Source organism: Aedes albopictus, unplaced genomic scaffold, assembly GCF_035046485.1.
Source record: "Aedes albopictus strain Foshan unplaced genomic scaffold, AalbF5 HiC_scaffold_296, whole genome shotgun sequence".
NCBI classification, from domain to species: domain Eukaryota; kingdom Metazoa; phylum Arthropoda; class Insecta; order Diptera; family Culicidae; genus Aedes; species Aedes albopictus.
Window position 1 is genome coordinate 13,319 of NW_026917086.1, and position 17,258 is coordinate 30,576.

At 38.6% G+C, this 17,258-nt stretch overlaps 1 long non-coding RNA gene across 1 annotated transcript; it reads right to left on the reverse strand.

Annotated features, from left to right (window-relative positions):
* Positions 1–10,386: 10,386 nt before the first annotated feature.
* LOC134284547 (uncharacterized) lies at positions 10,387–16,967 on the reverse strand. The gene is made up of 2 exons (XR_009995832.1): positions 16,926–16,967; positions 10,387–15,868 (listed from the first exon to the last, which is right to left on the reverse strand). It is a non-coding gene; the product is annotated as an uncharacterized LOC134284547 (long non-coding RNA).
* Between the last annotated feature and the right edge of the window lie 291 nt (positions 16,968–17,258).

The following is a 17,258-nucleotide window of genomic DNA, read 5'->3' on the forward strand; positions in this document are numbered from 1 at the left end:
TTTAGTTTTATCGCTCCTCGGCTAGAATTTATTCGACATTCCTTTTTCTTTGGAGGGATTTCATATCATGCTACATGATATATACTGCCTATCAGGGTGGCCCACACTTGTACGAAAAACAAAAATTTCAAGAAATACCAAGTCTTACCTCCTAAATCAGTTGTTTTGGACTGTTCAAAAATTTGAGCAAAATTGGTCAAGCGCTCAACAGGCTTGAAGTTTGTATGGGAAAACGCGGCCAAATGTATGCAGAAATCTTAAGCACAGAGAAACAGACGTAACACGTAACGAACAAATTTCATTAAAAAACATCGTCACGAAAACGTGATCGCCCAATGCTAAATGTACTGTGTTTGGCCGGGCCACCCCTAGATGGCGGTAATGAGGAAATGTCAAACAGGAGCAAAAACGATGCCAGCACCGCGAGTGGTTAATATTTGAATCGATCGTTAGTGTTAGGAAGCGATCAGAGTGTGACGTCTGTTTCTCTGTGTCTTAAGTTTTCGTTTTGTGCTGCTAGGTAGCGCTGTAAGCGTTTAATGATTAAACACTTTGGTATTTTTGTAGATAACTATATGCCGAAAAACTTTCTCGAAGACCGCAAAGGCTGTGAAAAAAGTTATACCCTGGGCAAAGTGAGCCGGAGTATTGAGATTTCATTATTGATATTATTTCTTTACATACTGGAAAAACGACAATAAAGTTTATCCTCACTTTATCTAGGGTAAACTTTATTACCAGGCGTCGGATCACTTTGCGGTCTTCGACAAAGTTGTTTGGCATATACAGTATCGGACAATAAAAATGCACCAAAGCCGTTTTCCCATACAAACTAGTCAACTTTGGATTGCCATATCTCAGTTATGTCTCAACCGATTGTTTTCATTTTTCTGTGACGAACTACAAAACATTTCAATTTTCGAAAACTATTCAAAAAGTTCAGTGATAACTATTGATACAAAAGTTACAGATAAGTTGAATTTTGACAATAAAAATGCACCAAGACGAAAAATTGTGTAGCCTAAAATGCTGAAGTCAGATAGCTATGGTGTCTTCAGCAAATTTTTTGGTCATCACACAAGAAACATATTTGCCGAAGACACCATAGTGATTTGACTTCAGTATTTTTGGCTACATAATTTTTTGTCTTGGTGCATTTTTATTGTCAAAATTCAACCTATCTGTAACTTTTGTATCAATAGTTATCACTGAACTTTTTCAATAGTTTTCGAAAATTGAAATGTTTTGTAGTTCGTCACAGAAAAATGAAAACAATCGGTTGAGACATAACTGAGATATGGCAATCCAAAGTTGACTAGTTTGTATGAGAAAACGGCTTTGGTGCATTTTTATTTCCGATACTGTACCTACTCATCTACAATAATACCAAAGGGTTCAATTGTCAAACGCTTACAGTGCCACCTAGCGGCAAAAAAACTTAAGATTTTTGCATGCATTTGACCACGTTTTCCCTTACAAAATTCAAGCCTGTTGAGCGCCCCCTTAGGCTTGACAGATTTTGCTCAAATTTTGAACGTAGCTTCTTGGAGTTCAAAACATCTAATTGATGAGGTAAGACTTGGTATTTTTTTAATTTTTTGTTTTTCATATAAGCGTGGGCCACGTTTAACGTGGTATTATTATAATACTGATATGTAACGGGAGGGGTATTTGTGTCTTAAAAATCACACGTTCGCTTGGTAAGGGGATAGCGGGAAAACGCGTTGTAAGTTACCTACTATTAAGGAATGTAGGGAAGTGGAACCTTCTCGACAGGGGTCTTATTTTGGGGGGTCTGGTACGTTTGGCATAAGGCCGTTTGGCATAATGCCATTTGGCATAAGGACGTTTGGCATAAAGGACACTTGGCATAAAGGACATTTGGCATAAAGGACGTTTGGCATAATGGACATTTGGCATAAAGTACGTTTGGCATAAAATGATTTCAGTAAAAAGTGACATACATACTTAACGTAAAAGAAGGATAAGTATACAAAAGAAGGATAATACATTATAATGCCATAACTTTTATGGATATAATATGCAGACAAGGATGATTTGCTAGAAAGAACCATTACCGGAATCTAAATTGCTTGTATCGATGAAGAACAGCCTATATACAAAAGAAGGAACATTCCCCTTCCGAAAAAAAAACAAATTCATGGAAGCAAAAGGTTATTTCGAAAATATGAGATCCAATATAATGCACCAACAACAAGTTTGCCTTCTTTCCCTTGAAGGCTGTTCTTTAATTTTTCTCCAGAGGGAAAATATATTTCACATATTCTTTATGCCAAACGTCCTTTATGCCAAACGTCCCTTATGCCAAACGTCCTTTATGCCAAACGTCCTTTATGCCAAATGTCCTTTATGCCAAACGTCCTTATGCCGAATGTCCTTATGCCAAACGGCCTTATGCCAAACGTACCAGACCCTATTTTGGGCACTTTTCTGTTATATCTCAGCCAATTCTGAACCAGTTGACACAGTTTTTGGAACGCGATGAGATACGTATAGTATCTAGCCGTGTACAAAATTTCAATTGGTTTGGAATTGATTGAGTTATAGTGAAGAGTGCCCAAAACACCGGCCGCTGCCCAAGTGGTTCGCTACCCTATCGTAAATTATTTGAAAATGCTCACAACAGTCTTAAAAATAATTTATTTGCAATAATAATATTTTAATTTTGGATATACTGCATACATTTAAAAAAGGAGTGGCAATTCTGGTTTTCCAAAAATAAACTTTCATCTCAAAGATTAAACACGTGTTCTAACCCTTTTTTTAATTATGCCACTGCGTCCAATAGGTTGAACCTTTGTGGCATAACCCTTTAGAAGGCCAAGGAAACTAGAAGAGTTATCAACGCATACTATTTAGGGAAATGATTATATACATAATTGCATGTACAAAACAATTTTTGTTTGAAAAAAACACTCAAAAATCTAGGTGGCAATATTGTTGCCACTGTCCATTTGGCGTACTTTGAGTTTTTGAGGTGGCAATATAGTTGGTACTGCCCGTTTGGGCCACCAGCGTTGGTGGCAATATTCTTGCCACTGCCCGTTTAGAGTACTTTTTTTTTCTCTTGACCTTGACAAAAAGCCGGAAGAGATTTTAGACCGGATTACTGCCCCTCTTGGCATGTCAGTCCCATGTTGTTTTTCAAAGTGCCTATAGGCATGAATACACTTTTTTGAAAACAATAATTGGAGTTATAGTGCAAAACGTATACGTTTTGCACTATAACTCCAATTATTGTTTTCAAAAAAGTGTATTCATGTGATGCATAAACTTTTCGTGGCACATTGAGCTGTGAAATGAGGCAAGAAAAATATCAAATTTATTTTAAATGGGCTCGTGAGAGACAAAAATGTCTTACTCTGCGGTCTAAAAAAAAATCACCATGTCTCGCGTTTAGTATCATACGGGCGTAACTACAATGATCGATTTCTCTTCATCGATTTTCTCTTTGGATTATTCCGGGCAATACGACCAATATTCGGATGATATCTCGGTGTGTTTCGATAAAGGACGACTAGGACTAGCATCTAAAACAACAAAAGCAACCGGTCAGTTGCTAGCCACACATCGCGCGCGTCGGACGTACTTCTGTGCCTTCATACCTTTCGTTCGCAGTTTTTCAAAATGTCCGGTACGCGAAAAAATACGCTAGTGGTCGATTTCACTGTGCTCCCTATTCGCCCTGGAGTTGCAGAAGTTCAACAGTTTTTAGAAAACGAAATTCGGCTTCAATATGATGACATTAAAAGCATACAGCTGCATCATGCACGCAACTGTGTGCTGATTGAAATGAAGTCGCATGAAATCGTAGTTCGCTACCAGTCTGAACATTATTGGAAGCGAACAATGATGTGTGGAAACACAAAATTTCGGATTCCCATCTATGTGGACTGCGATGCAGTGACGGTTCGGGTCCACGATCTGCCACCGTCGATGAGTCACGTCACCATCGCTAACCATATGATGAAGTACGGAGAAGTCATCTCAATTAGGAATGAGAGGTGGAAACACTACTTTCCAGGAATATCAAACGGCGTACGCGTGCTGAGGATGAATTTGCTGCGACATATTCCTTCATTCATCACCATCGAAAATGAAGAGACTATGGTGTCTTACATTGCTCAGCCTAAATCATGCCGCCAATGTGCGGCGGGTGAGCCTTCAAATAAACGAATTGAAAAAAAAAAACAAAAGCAACCGAAAATGATTTGCCGGCCAAGTTATTAACCAAAGAGAAAATCGATGAAGAGAAATCGATCATTGTAGATACGCCCATATGATACTAAGCGCGAGATGTATGTATGGTTGTCCGACATTTCGCGGTAAACCATTTCGCGGTCAATCAATTCGCGGTGGACCATTTCGCGGTTTGAACCATTTCGCGGTTTTCTGTTTCGCGGTCTATACTTTTTCGAGGTTTACCCTTTCGCGGTTTACCATTTGGCGGTATACCGTTTCGCGGTATTAATCGGTTCCTAATTTTAGTTTATCTCTTAAGCACATTCACACATTGTGAGCAAGTCTTTCAAGATACGCACGCACGCCAACGCGTACACATGCATACATACAATAATTAAATAAAATGGTACACACTCAGATTCGTTTTCGCTGTTCGGTAAAAATTTCGCCGGAAAAAAATCGGTAAAGTGAAAAAACCACAGTTTTTCGGTAATAATCGTTTATTTTACAAAAGTTCGGTAGTATAAATACCGAACCGATCGTAATTTCTTGCTTCGACAGCATCTGCTGTCAAATATATTACAGTATGTACTGTAAAATCGAAAAATCACCGTACCCGGTAGTTAAAACTACCGACAAGTTGGTAAACTTTCACTACATTGCCGAAATCCTGTGAAATGTCGAAAAGGCTTCGAAACGTCAAACTACCGCGACGACAGCAGATCAAATTTTCATGCCAGTGATTTTTATTAGAAGTTCTGCGTTTTAAAGTTGCGGATTGGTGGATATTATGTTATTACGCATTAGCTGTTTCTGGGTGAGTATTTATAAATTGGATATGACCATAACTTATAAAATAATCAACCAAACATTTCAGCTTCCTTCTGTCGTGCGCACCAAAAGGATTAAAAGTTCCCCTTCCAGAGGTTACCGGCTGGCGAAAACGATTGATCAAAATAGTGATAAAGTTGTTGTGAAATATGTTCATAATTATAAATAATAAAGTTTTTGTTGTTCGATAATAGCATCGCGACATGGACGGCGTCTTTTCATCCAATAAAAATACCAGAAATCCGTACACCACCTCAAAACAAATAAAAAAGTACTGAAATTCTACGGTAATTTGTCTTCGGAAATTACCGGAGAAATTCGGTAATTCTGACAGCCTCCCGAAAATTTAATTTACCGGACGTTCGGTAGTCGTATCGATTACCGAACGCATTACCGAACGTTCAGCTGTTGAAAATTCGGTAAAAAATTACCGTATACTGTAAAAAAATCTAAGTGTGTGTGTACACTGTAAGGATAGTTGTTGGCATTCAACTAGTAATATCATCATAGGATATGTTCCCTTCTTTTATTAATACATATGTCGTTCTTTTAAGTTTATTGTTAAGCTGATAACTTTTTTATCGAATATTTTCCCTTCTTTTAAACATTTCTGGTTTAGACTGATACAAGACAAGATAATTCGCATTACGAAAAGATCCTGGGCCGACCGGGAATCGAACCCCGTACCCTCAGTATGGTCTTGTTGAATACCCGCGCGTTAACGACTTCGGCTATATGGGCCAGCATAGACGCACGCACAAATGTACTTACCATTAACTAAGAGTTCACCCTTCTTATTTTCATGAACTGTTCTTTCGAGTTAGAGTTCGAGACAGGCCGAAACACGTGAGGCTGAAATCACAAATGTTTGGATACATAAGGCTGAATCTCAAAAATATGAAAAGCCTGTAGTTGAAAATTGAAATAGTGATACGGCTAGTTTTCAATTGGTGTCGTTAATACAAAAGCAGTCGCTTACAAAACCGCTCTTGCAGTACTATGCTCATAAGCATAATATCATTCGATTTTTATACGCAGTATACAGTGGTTCCCAGGTGACACATAGTCGTGATGGTATGTCTCAAAAGAATAGACTATGCTAAAAAGAATGAAAAATCTCTTATGAGAATATTTTCAACGACGTATGCATTCTAGAATGTTCATCATTTTCTATCTTCAGCCTTTTGTTATTGCAACATTAAGTAATGCTTACATTGTTACAGCCTTATGTGCATTCAGCACTTCGAGAGTCAGCCTTAAGCTATCAGTACACACTTTGCCAAGTGTGCTGATTTTTCCACACGCATAAAGCAGCACTCAAATATCCACTTTATATTTTAGGTGTTAAGTCGATGTTGAAACTGATGTTTGCCTGTTGGTTAATGTTTCCGTTCTTTCGCATACATGCACAAATGCACAAACAAATTCGGGTCGCTCATAAACCACTTAGACATTTTGGAAGAGGGAGGTCTGGTCAAAGTCCACGCTCCATACAATTTTCGAAATTTTATATGGTCAAAAGATGACAAGAGAGAGAAGGGGGATCTGAGTTGTTCAAATTTTGGTTTTCGTGGTTTATAAACGACCCCTTACACACAATGATCGAATAGTTCACCCTTCTTAGTTCCATTAGCAGTTTTTTTTCGAATTGGTACAAACCGCGAAATGGCTGACCGCGAAACGGTGCAGACCGCAAAGTGGTCCACCGCGAAACGGTATAGACCGCGAAACGGCATACCGCGAAATGGTATCATCCGCGAAATGTCATACCGCGAAATGGCACACCGCGAAATAGGTTACCGCGAAGTGGTTTACCGCGAAATGTTATACAATCGTATGTATTTATAAAATGTCAATAAGACCGATACTCCTCTACAGATACGAGACATGGATCATGCTCGAGGCAGTGTGCCGGAGAATGGTGTGTAGGGCAGAGGGTAGCAGAGATGGCATTTCACCGTAGCGATTCGCTGCGACGTCAGTTGATCGACCACACTGGGGATTACAACATTTTCACCACACCAAGAAGCCAGTTTCTCTTGTTTTGGGTGGCCGGCGGGTAGACCAAGCGCTGGTGTGCTCTTGCTCGTTTGCCTTGGATCGAGGTGACTCACTCTTTCACGCACATCGCTCTCGCGCGCTCTCCCATGTTTTCACCCAGCAGTCACCGAATTCACACTGGGCGAGAACACTCTCCGGTGTTTCATCGCAGCACGCACGCGCACTTTGGCGCAAAAACCTGACTGGAGCGCGCGCCGGAGTGATTTTTTACGCATTCACCGGAGAGAATGGGCTGCACCCTAATCTCCCCTAAGATATCACATCACAATGACCAAAATCTGTTTGGAACTAATGAAAATCTAATCGAATCAAACCAGATGTTTGAGCATTGATCTGTACTTGGTTGCCCATTTGACATGGCATAATATAATATTTGACATGGATCTTAAAATTAGCAGGAAATTTTCACATCAATAAAAAACGAACTAGTTTCAATCTACATTGCGTTTTACTGTTTCGCCTTTCTCAGCTAGAATTTCTTCGATATTTCTCTTGCCATTAAGATCGCTAAACCAATTCAAATTGTCCGCTATGATGTGATGATTGTTACACCCTTCACATGTGACTATAACGACACCTTTTTCGTATGCTGTTTTCGATATGAAGTGCGTATTCCTGGTTGTGCAGCGTTTACAAGTGTACGCAAGCTGGAGACGCTTGCTCTCAATCGTACCAAGATGCTGTCCTCGGCATACATGGGCTTCTGACGAAACGCTGGATCCTGAAAATAAGATGACCGTATATATTCACGTAGCAATGCTCATCTTTTTATGCACAATTTGTTTGAGGTAACATTAGTTTACGAAACTTTTCGAACATAACTGGCATCATGGCCTATCTTGCCGTTTATATCGACTGTGTCCGCACGCCTTTGGCATCAAGTACACAGGGTCAAATATTTGACAAGGCAAGAACTCAAGATACAACATCTGTTTGACACTAAGCTAGTCATTAGTAAATAAAAATAAAATAATAATCTTTCATGATAAACTAGGTCTCCAGTTAGCGCCGTGGTTAAGGCTATGGATCGAAAATCCGGAGACGGCGCGTTCGATTCCCGTTCCGGTCGGGAAAATTTGCTCGACTCCCTGGGCATAGTGTATCATTGTCCTTGCCTCACAATATACAAATTCATGCAATCACGCAGAAAAAAATATTTTAAACTCAAAAATAAAGTGCTTTGAATCAAACAAAATAAACCATTGAACCACGGCTTAATACCATTTTTCTTTGAATCAAATACATTTGGTCTTTGTTTCAAAGCATTATTTTCATTGATTTAACAATCACGCCTCCGCGGAACTGATTGTAGTTTCAAATACTTGTTGACTTTGAATCTATCACATCATTGCTTTGAAAGTAAGTAATTTTGCAATTTCAAAGACTTTATTTTTTTGAAACAAATATGCACTGACTTAGATTCAAAAACAAAATATTTTTGTTTGAAAGTGGAAGCGAAATAAAAAAAGGCGAGCGAGAATCGAACACGAATACTGCTATAATATGCTATACTGACAGCGAGTTATCGTTCACAACCAGATCTGCTCTTGAAAATCTGAAGGTAAAACTGAATCACCTTGCTCATATTGGCATTATCCATTCTCCAATATTGAAAACAAAGAAATATTTTTTTGATTCGATAAACCTCGCGACTTAGAAACAAAGTCTCTTTATATTTGGTTCTAATATGTGTTATTTTTCTGCGTGATGGCCCTTCAAGTAAGGCCAAGTCCCAGTGGGGACGTAGAACCACAGAGAAGAAGAAGAAAAAGTAAATATCATGTTATGTCTTTAATTCATTATACAGTAGCGACCATGGCCCAAACATTATTCAAACTGACCATGTTCCAAATACCATATTACAAGGCATTGTCCAAGCTTTTACTATAGGGATAGGCGAGGCAATATGGACACCCGGGCAGAATGGACACCCTCAATATTTTGAAATATGCGAACTTTTTTGAACTTTTCATGAATGGAGAATTGCCAAGAAAATTGCATGAATTTGTCTAAAACGTAGTTTCAGGAAAGAATCATTCGAAATTAAAATTATACTTGATTTTACAAGAAAAAGTTGCGTCCTTCGTTTTTTGTGCATGGAAATTTTAATATTCACACCATCTAAAATAAGATTTAGTGATTAATTTATTGCAGGTCGATTAAAACCTGATATTTCTATTACACATGCAAGTAGTTTTGCTGTATCTACATGCTTAACATGTTTATATTTTCTTCTTTATTATATCAAAAATCAAGTTTGGAAATATCTTCTGCTGCCGGGTCATAATGGACACTCACCTTTTTTGAAAGAAGTGGCAAGGGAAAAATATAACCTAAATCACAAACTAACCAAATTCTTCGATTTCGGTATATTTTCGGTTAAATGTTCACTATAGTAGACTTAGGGTGAAACAAATTGGTCAAAAAACGACAGCAGTGGAAAATAGTGGATTGTTCTAGGCACAGCTGTACATGCCGACAAAAACGAAGCTTTATCTTGACATCTTGTCTGGTAAAGTTGAAAAAACCTTAGGGTGTCCATACTGCACCGCCTCCCCCTACCCTACGCTAAATCCTATGCAGTGGATATGATATCCTAATGCATCAGTTGGTCGGCGACGTAAAATTTTGGGCGGGACGTCCAAAATGCAATGGATGATATGCAATTCTGCGTGAAGATTTCTGGCGAGCATTCTTCTAGTTCGCTCGAGTCTCGACTTCTGTCGTAGTCCCGAATGACTTTTGTGCCTATTGTTTGACATTGCGCTAGGAGATGTTATACGAAGCCTGTGATTTTCAACAGATCCGGTCAATTTGTTTGTTTCTCAAAACATTTGGAACGTTGGCAAATCTGTACATCCGCCTCAAATACGAAACAGCTGTTTTGTTGCTAATGATTGATAAGACGTTGAACTAAATACATAAATGAATCGAATGAAAGTTCGACAATAAAATGGTCCTTAATCGTTGTTCAAATTTGTTGTATCATATGCAACTAGTATTTTCCTATCAATATACAACGTCAAACTATATAATAAACATTACTTGTAATCTGGTTCTGCAATGATGGGATTCGTCGGTGGATGTGACTGTTTAAAACACCTAACGAGTTCTTTGAATAAGTACGGCATAGTTGTCGAGCTGCGTTGAACACCAAACGCCCTGGATACATTCTCTTTTGATTTTGTTTAGTATGGAATTACCTAACCTGAAAGAAATAAGAAAATAATTGGGAGAACTGTACGTTTTTGTTTTTATTCGTTGTCGAGCTACCGCGCGAGACAGTCGTCAGTTTCACCCGGACGCTTCTCCTCAGTTTTCACCCAATTCCAGTGTTTTTTTTTCAAGGTGCAAGTGCGTTTTGCTAGAGCAGTGGTTTTCCCAAGCCGCGCTTGGAAGTATCGTTCCATTGGCACGGTGCCCCCACAGACCATTATTATAAAATAAAAATGCCCATCAAAACTAAGTTCTGGGATCGAATCCTGGTGCCATTCTGCACCTCTGGGCAAATTTTTAAAATAATCCCAAGGAGGAATCTTAAGTAATCTCGATTTGATGTTTCATACTAAGAAATTTCAAAGAAATCCATGTTCAGATATCGCTTAAATACCGACAAAAAATGTACTCAATGTGTTCAAAAATGTTTCAAACCAGTATATAGTTATTGAAGTTACTTAAATTATACATATTTACTACTCACTCAATTCAATTAACTGATTAAACTGACTTAAGTATATTTTTCTAAGCAATGCGTTGGTTTAAACGTAAGCATTAAAAGGCGATTTTTTACCATTGTTTTATGAACATATTTTCCATCCCAGTGTTATACATTAAAATTTTCTCGCTCGAATTTTATCCAGTTGTAATAAAAGTTTATCACTGCACTTTATTTTCCATCTAGATAACAGTGAAATCATTTTTAATAGTGGCTCTGCGGATTTGAGCGAAAAAACTGCTTTTCAATAGTTGATGATTGAATGATGATTATTTGAGCCTTAAGCGCGTTGTGGTGTGCCTCTAAGCTCCGTTGCAAGGCTGAAAATGTCATTTCGACATATCTTAATTCAACCATCTTATTTTAGAAGCTCAATCTGAGAATATTATATATGAAAAACTTGTGCGGCTAGACCAGTTCAACAAGAAAGTCATAGAAAACCCGCTCCTTTTTTTAATATTTAAGGTAAATGTCACGGACTACCTTCGAAATATGCTAATTGATATTCACCATGAATATGGTATGGAAAACTTAAGTGATTTTGAAAAATAAAATTTATTTAAAAAAATAATATTTATTTAGTTAGGTGCGAATTTTAAAGCAAATCAGTTGCATCGTATTTCTCCTCGCGTAAATCATATTTCTACAACAATGTAGCCAAGTTATATACAGGTAAATACAGTCAACTTTCGTTCGTTGGGCTACGTTTAGGTGAGCTTCGTTTTAACTGGGCGGCCGTTAGGTGAGCTATAGCCCAGTTAAAACTAGTAATCCTACATTATAGAGATGTGCGGAGGCGGCCATTGTGAGCCTATCGAGCAGAGAGAACTGTCAAAGTGTGAGCCAAATGAGCATGTTTATCGTTTGTAGAAAGGCGTTGTTTGAACGGTATTGCAATCGACAATAAACGTATTACAAATATTTATTTTTACTATGGAGAATTAGACGGCATATGTAAATTTAGTAAGAATATAATATTTTATTAATTCTGCTTTCAAAAGCGTATGCTCATGAAGAAACTTTTGTCGCTGCTCTTCTCGAAAAAACTTTCATTGCTGCTGCTTGATCCACTTCTGCCGATTTGATTCGCGCTATTCCTTGCAATGCATTCCAGATTTCTTCGATTGCACTGTTATTTTTTCAAAATTTTGGAAAAAAAAGTTCGAATATAATTAGCAAACGTAAACAAAACAACTTGCACCACAATAAAGTCACGCAAAAAGTTTGAACATCTATGTTTGTGGCAAGTGTTGGAAGCTGTTGTAAACAAAACAAACAGCGTTGCCGAATCGACATATGTAACTTCCGCTCATCTCTATGTTAAAACGAAGTCAAACGTCACTTTTTGACGTGAAGCACGATTTGTCAAGGTTGGTAGCCCTAGTGCAACGAGCGAAAGTTGACTGTAGCGCCAGATGTTCACGAGGGGTATCCTAGTTTATAAATTAATCATTTTACGGCTTTATCTGTCTTTTTCTACTCAGAGTATAAGGGAGTAGAGATCAAAGTGGATAATGAAAATGATAGATATGATATTTAGTCACTAGTATGGGACAAATATCAAATCCTCGCTCCAGTCGACTTTTTAGATCCCATTTAGGTCCCATATGAACTGTGCAAAATTTCAGCGCAATCGGTGAAACCATAATTTAGCGCAATCGGTTCAAAGTTTTCATAGGATTTACTATGGGAAAAGTTACACTTTCAGATAAAAAATCCCAGAGGTCGTCCCTTGTCTCCTTAATTCAAATCGATCAATGTTTCTTGTAGAAAAATCAATTATGAAACTTTCCTTCGAAGACCGCAAAACAATTGGATGCTTTTGGAAAAAGTTATTGATTTATTACCGATTAGTGATCCAAGGATCGGCTTTTTGTTTTGTTTTATTAGCAGCACTGTAGCTGCTGCCTTGGCTGCTGCTGTTTCTGGGGGTGGTGATGCCGGTGATGCCTCCCGCCACCCCATGCAACAACGGCAGCAGCAGTGCTGCTGATAAAACTAAATAAAAAGCCGTTCGTTGGATCACTAATCGGTAATAAATCAATAACTTTTTCCACAAGCATCCAATTGGGTTTTTAAATTAAGAATAATATATTGATTTTTTGATTTTATTCGAAAGAGCACCTTTTTATAAGCCAGTATGATTTTTTTCAGATTTTTAAAACTTTATTTTGATACCTAAATTCAATTACAAAAAGATTTTTTGAAATCACCTTTTGACAGCTGGGCAACTGCTTGACAGCTCCGCCCAGTACGAAATGCGACGAGGGGTGATTCGACAAATCGCTCCCATACAAACTTTAAATCGATTTTTAAATAGGTTCCCGGGTACCAAAGTTCATGAAAATTTGGATTTCGGCTCAGTTTGGCATGTAGATTGTGAATATGGAATTATCTCAACACCACTAAAGAAGCCAATTGTTTTGCGGTCTTCGAAGGAAAGTTTCATAATTGATTTTTCTACAAGAAACATTGATCGATTTGAATTAAGGAGACAAGGAACGACCTCTGGGACTTTTTAACTGAAAGTGTAACTTTTCCCATAGTAAATCCTATGAAAGCTTTGAACCGATTGCGCTAAATTATAGTTTCACCGATTGCGCTGAAATTTTGCACAGTTCATATGGGACCTAAATGGGATCTAAAAAGTCGACTGGAGCGAGGATTTATTTTTTCCATACAAGCGTGTACCATACTATTAGTCACGTATGTGGCAACCCTAATCCCACCTAATGCATCTGACAGGAGCCAACATCTATCGTGTATCCACAATGGAATCCTTTGTGGCTACACAAATGTTCACATACAAGGTGTTGGATTTTTAAAAATGGCGGTCTCGCACCCTGGTGTGCTGGTGTATTTAGTATTCGCTAGGTTGCGAACAAGTGTGAAAATATTTATAGAAGGTAAAATTAGGCAAGTATGCCACTTTGATCTCTACTCCCTTATACTCTGAGCAGAAAAAGACCGATAAAGCCATAAAATGATTATTTTATAAATATAATACGGTCGATAAATCAGAATCAAGTTAATAAGGAAATATCATTTGGAAGAGTCCATCTACTTCACCAGGAGACGCGTCGCTCGTCACTTCCCACGTCGATCAATCATGGTCAATGGCCAGCAAACTACGTGGGATGACGAAGTAAAGTATTTGGGAGTGATTTTTGACCAGAAGCTCAAGTTCGGTAAACACGTAAACTACATCGCTGGAAAGGTGGATCGGTCGACCAAAGCCCTATACTCTTTGCTGAGTCGCCGATCGAAGCTGCGCGTGAAGAACAAGTTGTTGGTGGTCAAGTGTATCATCCGGCCAATGCTAATCTATGCGTCCGCGGTTTGGGGCAACTGCGCCAAATCGCACCGTAAACGACTTCAGGTGAAGCAAAACAAGCTGCTCAAGATGGTCTACAACCTGAACCCGTGGTATCCGCCCGATGATCTCCACAAGCTGGCTGGTGTCGATACAATTGACGCAAGCATCGAACGTACTACAAGATCCTTTAGGACTTCCTGTGCGATGTCTGCGACCCTCAACATCTGTGATATTAGCGTTAAAAATCATGAAATCTAGGGTTTTTTCAATCTTAAAACTCGTTTTCCCTAAAAAAGCGTACTCGTAGCTTTCGACGGTAACGCGGATTCAGTGTTGTGGACATGTGCGGGATGTCCACGTAAATTCCATGCTGCGTGCATAGGCAGCGAAATTCTCTACGCCGGAAAGATAAGTAGACGGTAGAGTTTGGTTCATACATTCTACTATAGATAGTAGAGTAAACATAGATCCGTGGTGATGAATCCATTGTATCCAAACGAACTGTCAAAATCTGTATCAAAACGAGCATGACGTCATAATTCCAACAACACCCATGGAGCGCATGACGTCATATTCAACCGTCGCACTCTTGAAAAATACTATTCACACGCTTGAAACATTTCACTCAGCGATGTCCGCGGATCTATGTTTACTCTACTATCTATACATTCTACCATGCTGTGAGTCATGTCAAGAGCGCATTCAAAACAAGCTTGACATAGAACGGCTCATTACCGAACAGAAATGTTTGGCGGAGCAAATTAATTCTAACATCGAAGTTACACATAGAATCGCGCTGCAACAAGAGAAGCCTGCTTTTATTCATGAAGCATTTGAGGGGCTCGAGATCCTGATGTCCGCAATTAAAAATGAACTAGCTGCAATAAACAAAACAAGCAGCTTGGCCGGTAGTGTAACTAGTTTGAAAACCCACATTACCTCGCTGTGCGATATGTCCATAAAGAAATCAAATGATATACTCGCTGACTCATTGCAAAAAATGTCAACGAACTTATCCAATGGGCTGCAAAGCATAAACGACGAAATATGCCACACACTACGAAAAAATCAAAATTACTCGTGACGTAAATTTACTGCACAGAACGTAGACAGTTTAATGACGTAAATTTACAGGTCTTTTGACTTAATTATACGTCATTCTTGTAAAATTGAGCTTAATGTGACGTAAACAATTTGGGAATCGTGACTCATTACGTTTCATATGACGAAAAATCCAGTTTAATGTGACTGAAAATTACGTCACTTGGGCGTTCAAATTTACGTCATATGTGTCGCTTTTATATGTGCATCCAAAGTGGCGCAAATTTACATGAATTTTTTTAAGTGTGCACCTAAACCAGCTGACCATCGACATGAATGCATCAGCTACAATGAACAATAACCCGATGCTGGGGTTTGATATTATTGATGAGCTGAAGTCATGGTCAACAAATCTTATCGCAAGCCAAAATTCTGTAAATTCATCTTCTTCGATAGAAACATATCCCTCTTTGGAAGCTGAGTTGAACATTGTAAATAACAAAAAGGACAACTCCATGGACAACTCAGGGTGGCGAAAACTTGGTAGCAGGAATGTATGGAAGTCAGACTGGACAGAATACGATGCGAAGAAATCCAGGGGTGCAGCTCAGCAGAAATTGGCCGATAAGGCGAAAAAGCGCAATAAACGAAATAAGGCAAAGAAGGCAGAGAAAGCAAGGGATTATAGTCAGTACAACCAGCTTAAGGACATAGTTGCTGGGGTTACAAAATGGCAGCGAGTATGGCCGCCACTCTCTCTCTTATACCTCTCTCCCCTCACCCTAGTCGTCGAGTAGCGCGGAAGTAAGCAAACAAATTATCAAAATTATACGTGCTTACCTTCTCAAAATGCACTTAGGTTGCTACTGGTGGTAGACAACTATATTTTTCGTCCGTCGGGAAGTACTGCTTTGCATTTTTCACAGTCTTTTCACGATTTCGTGCCAAAATGTAGCACACACTGCACTTTTTTTTTCTTCGTCTAGTGCGTCCCACTTTTTTAAACCATTTTTTAGCAGTCTTCCAAACAACACAGCACTGTAATAAATTGATCGATTACGTGAAATTGTCCTCACTTTCGCCTGATCTACCGTTTATCGCGAAAAACTTACGCGTTTTCCACTTTTGTGGTCGAAAACCCGGATCAATTTACATCGCGGTTCGCTAAAACGGAAAAGCGTACCGTTAAACTGAGTGGCATTGTTCAACGTACGGTGAAATTGATTAAACCGCAGTTCATGTTCATCACGAAACAAGGCTGTTATTCTGTTAATCTTTTCAACTATTTTAAATATCATATTGCCAATGTAATTTCAATAGATAACAGAACAATCGTTTGCTGTTTATGAGTTGAAATTACATCAAATAATGTCACCCCATAACACGGTAGTTTTCTACGGTCAGAGAGAAAAAGTACGAGAGAAGAGAGGAGAGAGTTGTCAACAAAAACGTAAATAAAGTGGTGCACAATGGGATAATTGATGAAAACATTGGGCAAAGTAGGAATTTAAATAAATTTTAAAATGTTTTATAAGAACAAAATGTGTTGGTGGGCATATGCAACAAATCAAATGTGTGCCAAAATTCAAAGGTAAAACTGCTATTTTACTACAGCTCATTTTGGAATGTTTTTGTTAGTTTATTTGACCAAGTCATACTACACTGTGCGCCGTCTGATTTGTTTGTTTTGAGTGGGTGGTTGAGAGGGTTATTAGAGCGGGAGCCAAGCTTATTATTATGATCTCGAGCAACCTTCACCTTAAAAACAACCACACCAACTTGAACAATAAACACCACAATAGGAAGCAATCAGTGAAGTACTAGATTGAAAGTAGTGAGCTGGATTTTTGTATGGTGAGATGATCAATTCTCCGTTTCTGCAATGAAATGGTGCAAACAGCGTGGGTTATATGATTTCTTGCCTAATTTGATGCTATTTGAGCAAAAGTTTGGGTAACTGTGTTGTTGAAGTTGTAAGAAATAAATAATACAACAACACAGTTAACCAAACTTTTGCTCAAACAGCATCAAATTAGGCAAGAAATCATATAACCCACGCTGTTTGCACCATTTCATTGCAGAAATGGAGGA